The sequence below is a fragment of the Cannabis sativa genome, chromosome 7, assembly GCF_029168945.1.
Source record: "Cannabis sativa cultivar Pink pepper isolate KNU-18-1 chromosome 7, ASM2916894v1, whole genome shotgun sequence".
NCBI classification, from domain to species: Eukaryota; Viridiplantae; Streptophyta; class Magnoliopsida; order Rosales; family Cannabaceae; genus Cannabis; species Cannabis sativa.
Window position 1 is genome coordinate 48,778,842 of NC_083607.1, and position 13,923 is coordinate 48,792,764.

Sequence of the window (13,923 nt, forward strand, 5' to 3'; positions counted from 1 at the left end):
TTCCAGAACATTAGTAAAGTATACTAGTTTCGAATGTATGGAGTATACATTGGAATGGACCGATATTGCAACTTAGTTAAGATATTATAAACTTACCGTCATATCTTTCCAAGTCAATATCAGTAGTTTATCTTAAGATTAAAAGAATCTAAATCCTGATATGCTTAGGCTCAACTCAGGAGTACTATTCATGTTCTTTGATTTATTAGTTAAGCCTACTTTTGGGTCAGGGTGATACGTATATTTTGGGAACATGATAGTATGATTGAGTGGGAGTGCTGAACATAAATATGGAATCTATAGCTTCTACTGGTGTATAGAAGTCAACTAATGATTCCCTTCGAGCTTAGCTAAATAGAAGTAAATGGATGAGCTCTTGTTTAAGTGACTAATTCTTAGATCACTAAACATCATTTACAGGTAGCTAAGTGTTTTAAGGGGCAAAATACGTTGAGGGGTGAGAGCGGTAAAATTATCCCATCTCGATGTAAATCATCTATATAGAGGATCTTTGGTCACAATAAGATTATAACAATGGTTAAATTAGATAGCATATCTATATCGTGGAACATATAATAGGCTCTATATAAGTCTGAGAGTGCAATTCTAAGTTCTAAGGGTGGATTCAACGAAGAATTAATAAGTAGGAATTTACTTAGTAAATTCGGTTCACTTATTGGAAGCTCAGCATATAGATCCATGGTCCCCATTCTAGTTGAGACTATACTGCTTGTAAGACTCAATAATTGATTTGTGATTAATCAATTATAATTCTAAAGTTAGATTATGTCTAATTTGTGAATTTTCTCTAAGCAGGGGTGAAATTGTAAAGAAAAGAGATTGTAGGTTTATTTATTTATTAATAGACTTTATATGTCTAATTAATAATTAAATTAAATGATAATATTATTTAATAATCTATTTTAGTTATTAAATAATTAGTTTTGGCATTTAAAAGGTTAGAATTGAAAAATTGGCGTTTTTGAGAAAATAGAAATAAAAATTGTGAAAAACTGCAAAATCCAAGTAAGGCCCATTAACACCTATGGCCGGCCACTTGGGATGGTTTTTCAAATTGATATTTTTCATTATTTTAATGCCAAATAATTACTAACCTAAACCTAGTAGTTGCCTATAAATAGAAAGTGATGGCTCAGCCAAATCATAAGTTTTAACAAGTTTTCAATAAGCTTTCTGTCAGAAAATTATTTTTTTCACAAAACTGAGCCTTCCCTTTCTCTCTATAGCCGAACCAACCTCTCTCTCTTTTCCTCTTCTAAATTTCAAACCTAAGTGATAGAGTAAGTGACCACACACAACAAGTGGTACCTCAATAATAGATTGGAAGACTGTGAAGGATCACACACAAAGAGAAGGACATTCGGGCTCAGATCTTGATAATACTCTGCGACAGAAAGGATACAAGGGTTAGAGATCTGAGTGGAAGGAGACATTATTCCGCTGCAACCAATGTAAGGTTTTCTTAACTTTATATGTGTTTATTTATCGTTTTAGAAAGTTCATATTTAGGGTGTTAAACAACATACTTGTGAGTAGATCTAAGATCCTGGTAAAATAAATTCCAACATCTCGACGGGAACTCGGTTCCAATGACCTTGATAGCGAGCTGGAGCTTTTTCTTCTATCTTTCCAAGGTCGACAATGTATGCCTCATTGCTTCTTTGTTTAAAATCTTAACGCTTCGTTGTGACAATCGCAGTTCTTATTTACAAAGAATACCTCAGCAGTCCATTGAATGTCAGCTTCTAACTCGTCAAGACTCTAAGTCTTGCTGAAAGATGTTTGAAGTTGAGTGGTGAATATAACTGGAGTGCTCCTTCCTATAGCGAGATGGGCGCCTCGCCTATTAGGTCTTGAGTTCACCCAACAGATATACTTAGTTTGTACATTATACGCTAAGTATTTTCACAGTTTATATGCGTCGCTTTTATCTTCTGTAAAGTCCTTTTTTGGCAAGTTAGGTGACAAAATAATTTTTCCTTTTTATGGTAAGATTGCTTTGCATTCATTTTCGAAATCTTACCTCTTTTATTCGGTTATTAGTTGCCATTTTCCTTGTTTGGAAAGTTGCACTTTCAGCTGAACTTTCCTTTGTTGAAAACTTCTCAAAAGAGAAGGAATTCTCTTTTGGAAAGTTGTCTTTTTTTAGGGAAACTTTGTTTATTGCCTTTTCCTTATTGATTTCGATTGTATCTTGATACAATCAGAATATCTAATCTGTTTTTGGCAGGAATCAAGCATTGAAAGAAGATCGGACCCGATTTTAGTAAGTTTCCCGTTTCTGGGCAGATCTGCTTCGTCAGCATCCGAATCTGATGTAGCAGATCGTGTTTCTTTTGGAAAGTTTTTGTACAGCTGCTAATTCGAACTTGTGGTTGCCTCTTTGGTTTCTATGATCTATAAATAGAGCCTAGAGAGCAACCATTCGAATTACCTCTTCCATTATTCATTTTCTACATTTATCTTTTGAGAGAAGAGAGTCTTTCTTTGTTTTGTGAGAGCCTAGTTGTTCATCTAGGTTCTAGTCGTTCTATTTCTGTTCTTACTCTATCCTAGAGGTTGTGAAGAACTACTTGACTGAACAAGAGATTGGTCTTCGGGAGAAGACTTGATAAAGCCTTACTTCGGGAGGAAGTAAGCACTTGGTCTTCGGGAGAAGACTTGTTGAAGCCTTACTTCGGGAGGAAGTAAGCACTTGGTCTTCGGGAGAAGACTTGTTGAAGCCTTACTTCGGGAGGAAGTAAGCACTCACACTTCAAAGACGAAGGGAGTTCGGGCTTGAAGGTGTTTCAAGAAGTCAGATTCATAAAGTGGATTACAAAGGATTGCGGCAATTCTTTAGAGGGAGTCTAAACTTGTTTAAGTCAATTGTCTTTGTAATTTTGATACTTTATTAATTGATTTCATTCTCTGGGCGTGGCCCCGTGGACTAGGAGTGTTCGGGAGAACACTGATACCACGTATAAATCTCTTGTGTCAAGTTATTTATTTTTCTGCAAATATTTTATATTCTGCCTGTTCAGTTTTGCTGTAGCAGAATTACTTTCTGCTGTTGCAAACGCGTACAGTTTTTATATTTTCTTATATACAACTGACATTTGCAAAAACACGGTTTTTCATCTTCCTAGGTGAAACGAAGTTGATGTCTCGCTTTATGCATCCAATAACATATGGTTTCTCGTTAATACACGAAACAACAGTTTGCATATCTTTTTCTCGCATAAGACCTTGTAGTCAGCGAGTTGCAAGTACACTTTGTTACCGATGCAATTAATGAGTTATTCCATTAAAAGTGATCACGTGGATCCATATTCTATTTATCTTGACACGTATCCTCCACTGAAATGGCAACCTAATTTCGGGTATAACAATTTTGTTGTTTATTTGTTATTATTTAGTCCTTTATTTGTTTCTTTCATCTTATTTTCTCTTTGTAATGAAGACATTTAATTTTTTCATAGTTACTTTACGGTTTTTTTATTTAAATTGTTTGTTGCTATCTCATAATAAAAACGGTGTTACATTACATAAATCTTTTAGTTTAGGTTTTTTGTCAAACTCTTGCTAATTAGAATTAGTAAAAAATAAATACAAAATAAAAAATAAATCTCAAATAATATAACAACTATGATAACAAACATAATTAGTCAAGTTAAAAAAAAAACCAGTTTCTAGACTATTAAATAATCAAAATTGAACAAAAAATAAAACTAGTTTCATCAACAACACAATAAAAAAAATACAGTGCGAGAAATTATAATCTAAAAATAATACTAACTTTAAAAACTAGTTTTATCAATATTAAAAGAAACTATATATTTCATTATAAGAGGCAAAAAAAAAAAAAAAAACTAGTTTCATCAATAACATAATGAAAAAAAAATACAATGCGAAAAATATATAATATAAAAACCATGCCAATATTAGAAACCAGTTTCATCAACATTAAAATAATTTTTTTTGAATAAAAATCATAAACTTATTAATTAATAAATTCGTTCAAAATAATAGAACGCACTTCAGAGGAACAATCCTCTAACTGAAGCACACAGCCTGTAGAGAAAGAAGAGTCTCTTGTCAAGCAATGAACCAACTTATTTGCAGATCATTTTACAAAACACAAAATCAATAAAAGTTAAAGTAAAAAGCAAATTTCCAACATCTTGAACCAGAAGACCAAACTGTGAAGACATAAAAACATTGCTTTGAATAGCTTGTACACACACCAAACTATCCGTTTCCAGCACGACATTGTCCCAAGAATGAGTTGCAATCCATCTCAAAGCTTCTCTAATGCCTATGATCTCAACAATTTCAGGTTTGACACAACAAATCTTTCCCTTCTTGAAAGCTTCTAACATAGTACCATGATGATCTCGAGCTACACAACCCACCCCAAACTGCCCCTCTTGTTCAAATAAAGCCCCATCAACCTTAACTTTAATCTTGTTTAAAAAGGTGCAATCTAGCGCTCACGATTTCGCCCCCCAATCATTTAAAGGACACAACGAAAGATCCTTCCTTCCTTGAGCGAATTTGTATTGATCGAGCATGTTTCTAGTTGATGTTGCAAAATTTAAAGCTGATGTTACAATATTTTCATATTTTCATATCTATTTGTTATTTGTTTTTTTATTCATTTTATTGTAGAACCGTTTCCGTTTTAATTTATGTACCAATATTTTTAGAACTGATTCACTCGATCTTTTTTTTTTAAAAAAAATATATAATCAGTTTTGATTTATTATGTGTTATTTGTTTTTAGTCATTTTGTTGTGAAACTTGTTCTAATTTAATTTATGTCGTAGTTGGTTTTTAATTTATGTCGCAGTTAATTTTTTATTTAAGTCATTTTAGAAAATAGTTCTTGAATTATTTATTTTAAAAACAGATTTTTGATTTAATTAATTCAAGGAACTGGTTTTCATTTTAGTTATTTTGGGAATTGATTTTTAATTTAGTTAATTCAAGGAAGCAATTTTTGATTTATTTATTTTATTTAACTGGTTTTTGTGTGTAAGTTCTTATTATCTTTGTTGCTTTACGAAATTAGTTTCTTTCTCTTAAATTTTTAATGAGTTGATAAATATAATCAGTTTCTTTATATTATATTATATTGTTTGTTTTTATTTATTTCATTATGGAACCGTACAATTTAGATTTACGCCTCAAATTTTTGCCTCACTTTTTTTTTTTTTTAATTAATTGATTTATGATGTATTATGTATTATTTGTTTTTACTCAATTTGTTGTGCAATTAGTTTTATTTTTAATTTTGTTTTAGTGTTTCAGGAACTGGTTTTCTCTTTGTTTTTTTAATTATAACCAGTTTGAGTTATTCTGTGTTATTCTTTGTATTCATTATATTATAGAATCGGTGCATTATTAATTATAGCTTGTTTGAGTTATTATGTGTGTAATAATTAAAATATTTAGTTATTATTTTCTATTATGTTAGTCTAGATATCTCGATGTGAAAATATCAATTTGCTAGAATGTAATTATTAGAAAGTGTTATTCTTTTTAATTAATAGAATTATGTTGTATGAGCTTTTGTAGTTATTAGGAATTATGGGGCTCATTGTTTGAGTCTATTTTAGCTTTGTGGTTAGTTAAAGATAAATTTGGTATTGTGGTAATTTTTTTTCTTTAAATGATATAGGTTCTATTACTTAATTAAATAATGATATCAATAGTAATTATAGTGGCGAAACTGAAGATTAAGGTATAGTTTTGTGATATGTAGTTATGTTGAGGAATTAGAGATTAGTTTGGACTTATAGCATTGGTGTGAACTTTAGTGGATTTTCTTTGAATGATATTAAGTATATGGAAGCTACTTACAAGTAGTTTACGTGTAGCATTAAAGAATAAAATATGGATGGATAGTATCTTGTGGTTAGTCATTAAGCCAATAAAGACTTGGTCAAGTGGCCGTAAGGTGGCACACTTGGAGCGGAGTAAATAGCTAACAGTATATATATAAAGATGCTTATTACTCATATTTTGGCAAACTCTTTTTTATTCTAGTCTTGATCGAGTATGAAAGGAGCCTTAAACTTAAACATATTACTGGTTAATTGATTTTAAAAATGTAACCATGGTTAGTAGTCAGGTATCTAGGGAACATTAGTGTAGTTAGTTAAAGGGTTATAAATACCACTCAACTTATACTTCGCTCACTTAAGCTCTCTCTTATAATCAATCCAATTTTCTCGTCCTTTGTGTTCTCCCTAGATCAAACCATCACCATACACCACTATCTTTCTCACACATATATATACATATAGATATACTAGTAGAATGCTACGTGCAAGGCACGTATACTAAGTTTTATGCTAAGTGTGTCTTACTTTATTTAAAAATATTATTAGTTATTGTTTGATATTATTAATATGCATATTCAATTAATGTAAATAATGTTATTAATATAATTGAAAGTAAATATTGAATGCAATATATGATTGTTTAAAAAATCTTGATAATCTAACTCCAATTTATTCTTAAGTTAATCCAAAAATAAATTTAAAGTCAATGTTCGAAAAATAAAGCATACACAATTTAAATTATTTCAATTAAATAAAAAAGATATTAAAATTTAATCGTTAAATTGTTGATAGGTGAAGATACCACATGTTAAAAGTTGTAATGTTTGTATTTTGCACTTTTTCCTTTTAGTTGGATGTGCATATAGTTGGATTATTCATTTTTCTGTAGATAATTTATATATGGTACAAAGTTGCAGTGTTCTTGTGAAAAGTTATTATTTTTCATATAAGATAGTAAAATATAGTGTAAATAATTAATTTAATAAATAAAATCTACTTATGATAGTCAAGTACATTTATTTTGTTTATTTAAAACTATATATGTGCAGTAAAGTGCATTATTTGGGCAGCAGTACATAAAAGTACTTTTTCCATGATATCTGTGAACATAACAACATCTAAAATCTTTATAGTATCATCAAGGTCAACATATATTATAACATTTAGAAAATAGATAATAAAAACTAATTATACATGTATAACTAAGCATGACAATCAAAGATGATGGCTGAGAAATCGCTGGAAAATGGAGAGCAAAAGATGAGGAAAATAATTGAATATTCAACCTATCATAGAGCACAGAAGCAAACGAAAAAGAAAAAAAGGATAATTGAATGAAAATATATTGTGAACTTAGAATATTCAAATATTTAATCAAGCCGCTATTGAAGTTAAAGTGGTTTATGTAGAATCTTTTTAGTTATATTTTATTATTAATAACTATAAAGTTATGAGAAATTATTCATATCTATACTAAAATTATAATCATAAATTTTAACCAACAAATATTAAAATTTAAAAATAATTTATAAAATATTCCTTTAAAAAAAAATCAGTACATTCTACTCTTTAAAAAAACTGTTTTAAATATAAATGATTTTTAAAATAAAACAAATCTAACAAACTGTTTTCTTAAAAAAATCAGAACATCCGGCTAAAAATTAGTTCAACAATTCTGACAATCTGGTCACAAATTTTCTTATTCTAAAAATGAGTTCACACCTATCTAAGATCTTAAAGTTGACTCCAAGAGTTCCAAATATATATCAAAATCTCCATTTCATGCTTGTTAATTTAGGGAACTTTTGAAGAGCGAAAAACATCTTCAATCACTTTAATTCTCCCAGCAGTACCTTTCGATAAGAACAAATAAATGTAAAGCACCTTCAATCACTTTAATAGAAACAAGCACATAAGATTAGTAAGTTGTTCGATTTAAAAAAATCCATATAAGCACAGTAAAGCACCTTTTATATCTCTGTTTAGAGTCACATGGGCAAACCACATTCTTACTTATTCAGTTATTTGACCATTCTTCGCCAAATTAGACTTGGCAATATCTAATGGTGTAGATCCTATGAGCTTTTACACCTGAAGTTAATAAAGATCATGGGAAGAAGTTTGGTTCATTTTATTTCCAAATAAATATTAAGAAACTAAAAGTAACAACTTCACCATAAATTCTCACACGATCATATATTCTATAATAAGAGAGTTACCGCAACACAACTACAATGCACATATATATCAAGTGCAAAAACATAAAAAAAATGTAATAAATAAAACTAAAGAGTAGCAAAACTTCATAGATCAAGAATAATAATACCTCAACAAGACTCTTTGGCATTGGTTTTCCTAATTTCTATAAGCTTTCTATCTTCCCTTAGTATTTATTTAGTCCATGTAAACTTTGCTAGAGGCGCATTCAACATTTGTAATTGTGCAATTGAAAAATTTTGCTACCTCTTTCTTATGACTAAGTTGGAGATTCTACAAAGCATAAGGTCTATATGACTACATCAATATCATGGTAAATAAAATTAGTACAACCATAAGGTCCATATAATTGCAAAATTATCACAATACATGAAATTCGAGAAATTCTATTAATAAGAAATTAATACAACACCAGTGAGATCAAACCATCCTTGTTTCTCAAAAGCCTCACCAAATATCACTTCACTGCTTTTACCCGGTATATATTGCTTGAAGTCTCCTACTTTTCTTGTTTTACTCGACTCCTCTACAAAACCTTTGATTAACCAAGTAAATAATAAATTGATTATCAAAAGTAAAAGTGGAGAGAAAGAAAAGTAAATTGTTAGGCGACCTAAAATACAGAGAGCAAACAAATTTTTTAACACGTATATAATATATAATATATAAATATATATTTCTCTCAAATTCAGATCTGATATCTCATGAATTAATGCACTAAAATATGAATTACAACAATCTATCAAATGCCTCATTATCATTATGTAAATTTCAAAACTCTACCTTTGATTTATTTCACAACTCAACTGAAAGAATTGAAATTATCAGACCAAATTAGTGTTCCCACAATCATCAGATCAAAGAAATGAAATAAGTGTTCCCAGAATCAATAAACTAAATTAAATCTTAAAACTACCCATCGACATAATTCCTAACAAAGCATCCATACCCAAAAATAAAAGACGAATGTTTATCAAGAAACAACTTACTTTTGTCATTCCACCATAAAGCCATCTCTGTTCAGAGACTCAAATAAAAACATACATAAGATAATAATCAAAAAATCCCTTATAATTAAAATATATATATCTATATAGTTACCTGTTAGCAATGCTAGCGAATGAGAGAGTATGGCGGGAGTTATCGATGACTTTGAGGACTTGGAGACCTTCGAAGGCCAATCATCGACGGCAAGGGCGATGTCTGTATTGAAAGATTGAAGAATGGGTTTGAAATTGAGGATCTCTGATAAAGTACACGAGAGACCTCAAAAATAATCTAATGTGGCATATGAGGGCAACTGGTTGGGGACAGAAGGAGCTACATCTGAATTGTTGTTGTGAGAATTGGATTTGCTGGAATTTTTCGTTGATTTGGATTTCTTTTGCAATAAAATCTAGCGATTTCTTCTTTTCCTTGGGTTTCATGATCATTATTACAAACGAAGAGGCCATCGTTGTTGCAAACGAAGAGATGATCGTTCTAGAGCTGTAATCGCATATGGATTCTAGGGATGAGAAATTCATATTTAAAAAATTAAATTTGGCTTAGCTTTCTTGTTAGGGTTATACGATAAAAATTTAAAAGTAATATTAATTTATTTTAAAAATTAATAAAAAAACTGTTATTTTCTAATAGAAAAACTTTAAAAAAAAGTCACCATTAATTTCTCATAAACCAAGAATTCTGTTATATAGGCACACTTTATATAGAATAGATATATTTTATTATATTGGCGTCACTATCTCCATCATTTTACATTACAGTTTTAGTGCTCAACTAGATTTCATTGAAAGTGTTAAGGTATATCATCTTATAATTTTGAAGTTTGTAGATTCAAAGTTAAGGTTTGTATAACCCTATAATGTGTTCTCAATAATAAGTATGAAATTTAAGTTTTTCATAAGATAATTATTGGTTCTCAAGGACCATTCTCGTAATCAAGCTGGATTTGTCACATTTGAGGTAAGGAAATTAAGTAGAAACTTTTAAATTTTTTGTATGAAATAATATTCAAAAGGAGTAGGAATGAGGGACTTCTAACCTATTTTTATTTGTTCATTATTATGTTATGTTGTTTGAATAATGGTGATACAATGAAATCACATTATTTAAACTATGGATATGTATAAGTAGTTTGAATAATGATCGATACAATAGATTTATATTATTTAAACTAGTTATGTTGTTTGGATAATGGATGGTACAATAGATTCACATTATTTAAACAATGATATGATTATGATATTTTATTTAAATAGTGTATAGTAGTTAGGCATTATTTAAATTATTAAGATTGTAGCTTATGTGATGTGATTTGATCGAAAAGATAATAGTTAAATACTTGACTATTGGGTCTATATGGTAAATAGGTCATTTAGTAGTGGGTACAATTTTACTAAACCCAGCCCTCCGTCATTTAGTCTAATAGTTCAGGTTTATTTGCCAAAGACGGACTCGAGCGTAATTTTTTTTTTAATGTGATTTAGCTTGGAATCTAAGTTCTATTAGTTACTAGTGATAAAATTAAGCTTATCTATATTGCTATTTGCCTAAATATGTGCATTAGTTGTATTTATTTTTATTTATGTGACTACCTGACACACATTTCCTTACTAAGTTTAGTAGCTCTCCCTTATCAAATTACTATGTGCAGATCGACCAAGGTAACTAAAAGTCTAGTTGGTCGGTGGCGAGTGGAACTTTGGACGCTTGTGTGTGTGAACTCGCTGAGGGCCATATAACTACGTGCGATCTAGGACACTCTATTTATTTATTTACGCTATTAAATTTATGTTTTAATTATTTTTATTTATTATTTATTATGTCTTTTGGTACGAAAATTGGCCAATTGTGAATATTTTTCAAGTATTAAATAAAAGACGACATGATAATTTTTCATGTTAAACGGTTGTAAATAATACTAGTATTTTTATATAAGTGTGGGCCTTACAGTTTGGTATTAGAGCCACAATTATATCGGTCTTGAATATTCCCATGAGTTACACATATCGGGTAAAAATGTTTCGCTCGCTACCAAGTAAGTATTATTTTTGTATGTTTATATTTTATGTGCATTTTAGTAATTTGAAGATTTTTTTTTTTTTATTTTCAAAATCCTAAAACTAATAACTCAGCACCAACATTATGAGATTAGATCAAGTAGAACACATTGTTAGGCACATTAAAGACTTAAAGAGAGTTCCCAAGACCCCACGCATGCGAGAAGAAAACAAAATCTTTGATGAATTAACAAAATACACGACGCGATGGATAGGATAATATGCTGCTGGAACTATTTATTAAAGTCACATGAGAAGTACATAGCCCTAATGCACGCACTCAAAATGCCACATTTCTAACGTAGTCTAAGAGACAATTGGGAACATCTAAGACATGTGTGGGTAGATGAGGCCAGAATATATGACCTACTCATGATCAACCTAGTTGATCAATACAAGACTACTAATATCATATATCACCGTAATGGCACTAAAGAAGAAATATATCCTCGACCTAATAATGTCATTAGGTTTGAATTCTTTCAAAATTTACCAAACTTATCAAACCTAGTGTATTTAGAACTCGACTATGTAGATTTGACTGAGGATATGTTAGAGAATGGGTCAGACATAGAAGATTAGAATAGTCAAGCTGTATTTTATTTTATGTGTTTATTTGCTTATGTAATAAGAGATTTTAGTATGGGTCCACTTTTGATAGGCGTTTTAGTGTAACTTTTTTAGCTTGTTATTCTTTGGAATTCAAAATAAATAAAGAGGTTTTATTCTATCTAGTAAAGATTTATATAAATATATATATGTTCTCTTTACGAACGTAAGTTACTTTGGTCATAAGAAAATTTGATTGAAGGAAAATCTTTATTTTTTTAAAAGAATACTAGATCTCTAGCTACATAATCACTTGATTATTGGAATAGAAACAAAAGTCTATTCCTTGGATAAAATTGGACAAGCTAAAAGAGACTACTATTCGTCCTCCACACATAACTCAGCTTTGGATTCTTTAGGGTCTTCTTTCGGGTCTTCTTCTGGGTCCTCCTCGAAGTCCATTTCCATTTCTACATTTGCTGGAATTGTTGTTGGCATGCTCTTGGATTCAGAGTCTGACTCATCAATTTCCACTTTAAAATGATAATTAGGTACGTCATCTTCTAGTCCATCGATACTTATTGCTATGGATGAATCTAAGTCCCCGCTTTTGGTACTGGAGAGTAATCTAGCTCATTGGAGCCTTCTAGCTTTTTCTCATCCTCGAGTTCTTCATCCAAAGGAATCTCGAATACTTCTATTATTTCCTCTGCTTCTATTTAAGGTGGGCTTTTTAGTTCAAGTTCTAGCATTTCTCCTTTTACCTCAAAATAGTTTGGCTTTTCCAACTCTTTCAAATCTCGTTCATTTGTTATGTTCACGGATTCAGTTAAGTCCTCCTTATTGTTGTCACTTTGTTTAAATCGTATATTCTTGACGCGTTCTTCTTCCATGTTGTTTGTTTTCACAATATAATTATTTTCAAAAATAAAGTTGTGGAAGTTAAGTGTTAGTTCACATATGAAGGCTGTGTATCTGATTGCGTCACCAAGACCCAAGAAACAGTGCCAAACGTCATTGATATAGTAGAGGAGTTCGGGGACATGTGACAATGTAACCCTTAACACTAAAAACTTTTCTTGTGATTTGATTAAGGCTCCCCTCTCCTCTACTACTCTTTTGATTTCTTCATTAATTGTGATGACTTCTCGTAGAGCTCTAAGTATCTTATCCTGTTCGAGGTGAATATTTTTGATCTTTAGCGATAGAATGCTTTTGATTTCCGTAAGTACTGTTTCGTTTGACGCCTTAATTCTAAGATACATACCTCTTATATCTGCAATAATTTATTCTTTAACTATTTAGTAGAACTTAGCATAAGAAGATATATAAATATATATAAATATTAACCAGATAGAATAAAAATTCTTTATTTATTTATGGATTCCAATGGATAAAAAGCTAAAGGAGTTACACTAAATCTCCTAACTAAAGTGGAGCTGTACTAAAACTCCTTATTACATAAACAAATAAAAATATGAAATCAAATGTAGCTTGACTATTCTAATCTTCTATGTTTGACCCTTCCTCTAACATATTCTCTATCAAATCTACATAGTCGAGTTCGAAATACACTAGGTTTGAGGAGATTGGTAACTTTCGAAAGAATTTAGACCTAACAATATTATTGGGTCGATGATGTATTTCTTCTTTAGTGTCATTAAGGTGACATATAGTGTTAGTAATGTTGTATTGATGCACTAGGTTGATCATGAGTAGGTCATATCTTTTGATCTTATTTACGCCGACATGCCCTAAATGTTTACAATTTGCTCTTAGATTACGTTGGACATGTGGCATATTGAGTTCGTGCATCAGGGCTATGTACTACTCATGTGACTTCAATAAACACTTCCAACAGTATCTTATCTTATCCATTATCTCATGTATTTTGTTAATTCTATCAAAGACTTTGTTTTCTTCTTACATGGGTGGGGTCTTAGGAACTCTCTTTAAAACTTTAATGTGCCTACAATGTGTTCTACTTGCTCTGATCTCATGATGTTGGTGCTTAGTTGATTCTAAGATTCTGAAAAATGAAAAGAAATTTTGAAATTACTAAAATGTACATAAAATACAAACATGCAAAAATAATACTTACTTGGTAACGAGCGAAGCCTTTTTAGCCAATATGTGTAATTTGTGAGAACGTTCGGGACCGATATAACTATGGCTCTAATACCAACTAAAATGCCCGTACTTTTTTTTTTTTTATAGAAGTACTAAATTATTTACAAGTGTTAAAA

General features: G+C 30.4%; 1 long non-coding RNA gene across 2 annotated transcripts; it reads right to left on the reverse strand.

The window, feature by feature from the left end:
- Nucleotides 1-7,355: 7,355 nt before the first annotated feature.
- LOC115698082 (uncharacterized) lies at nt 7,356-9,747 on the reverse strand. Of its 2 annotated transcripts, XR_009688799.1 has the most exons (3): nt 9,056-9,721; nt 7,817-8,601; nt 7,356-7,702 (listed from the first exon to the last, which is right to left on the reverse strand). It is a non-coding gene; the product is annotated as an uncharacterized LOC115698082 (long non-coding RNA). The 2 variants fall into 2 exon arrangements; XR_004008034.2 differs by lacking the exon at nt 7,356-7,702 and having other exon boundaries at nt 8,288-8,601; nt 9,168-9,747.
- Nucleotides 9,748-13,923: the final 4,176 nt, after the last annotated feature.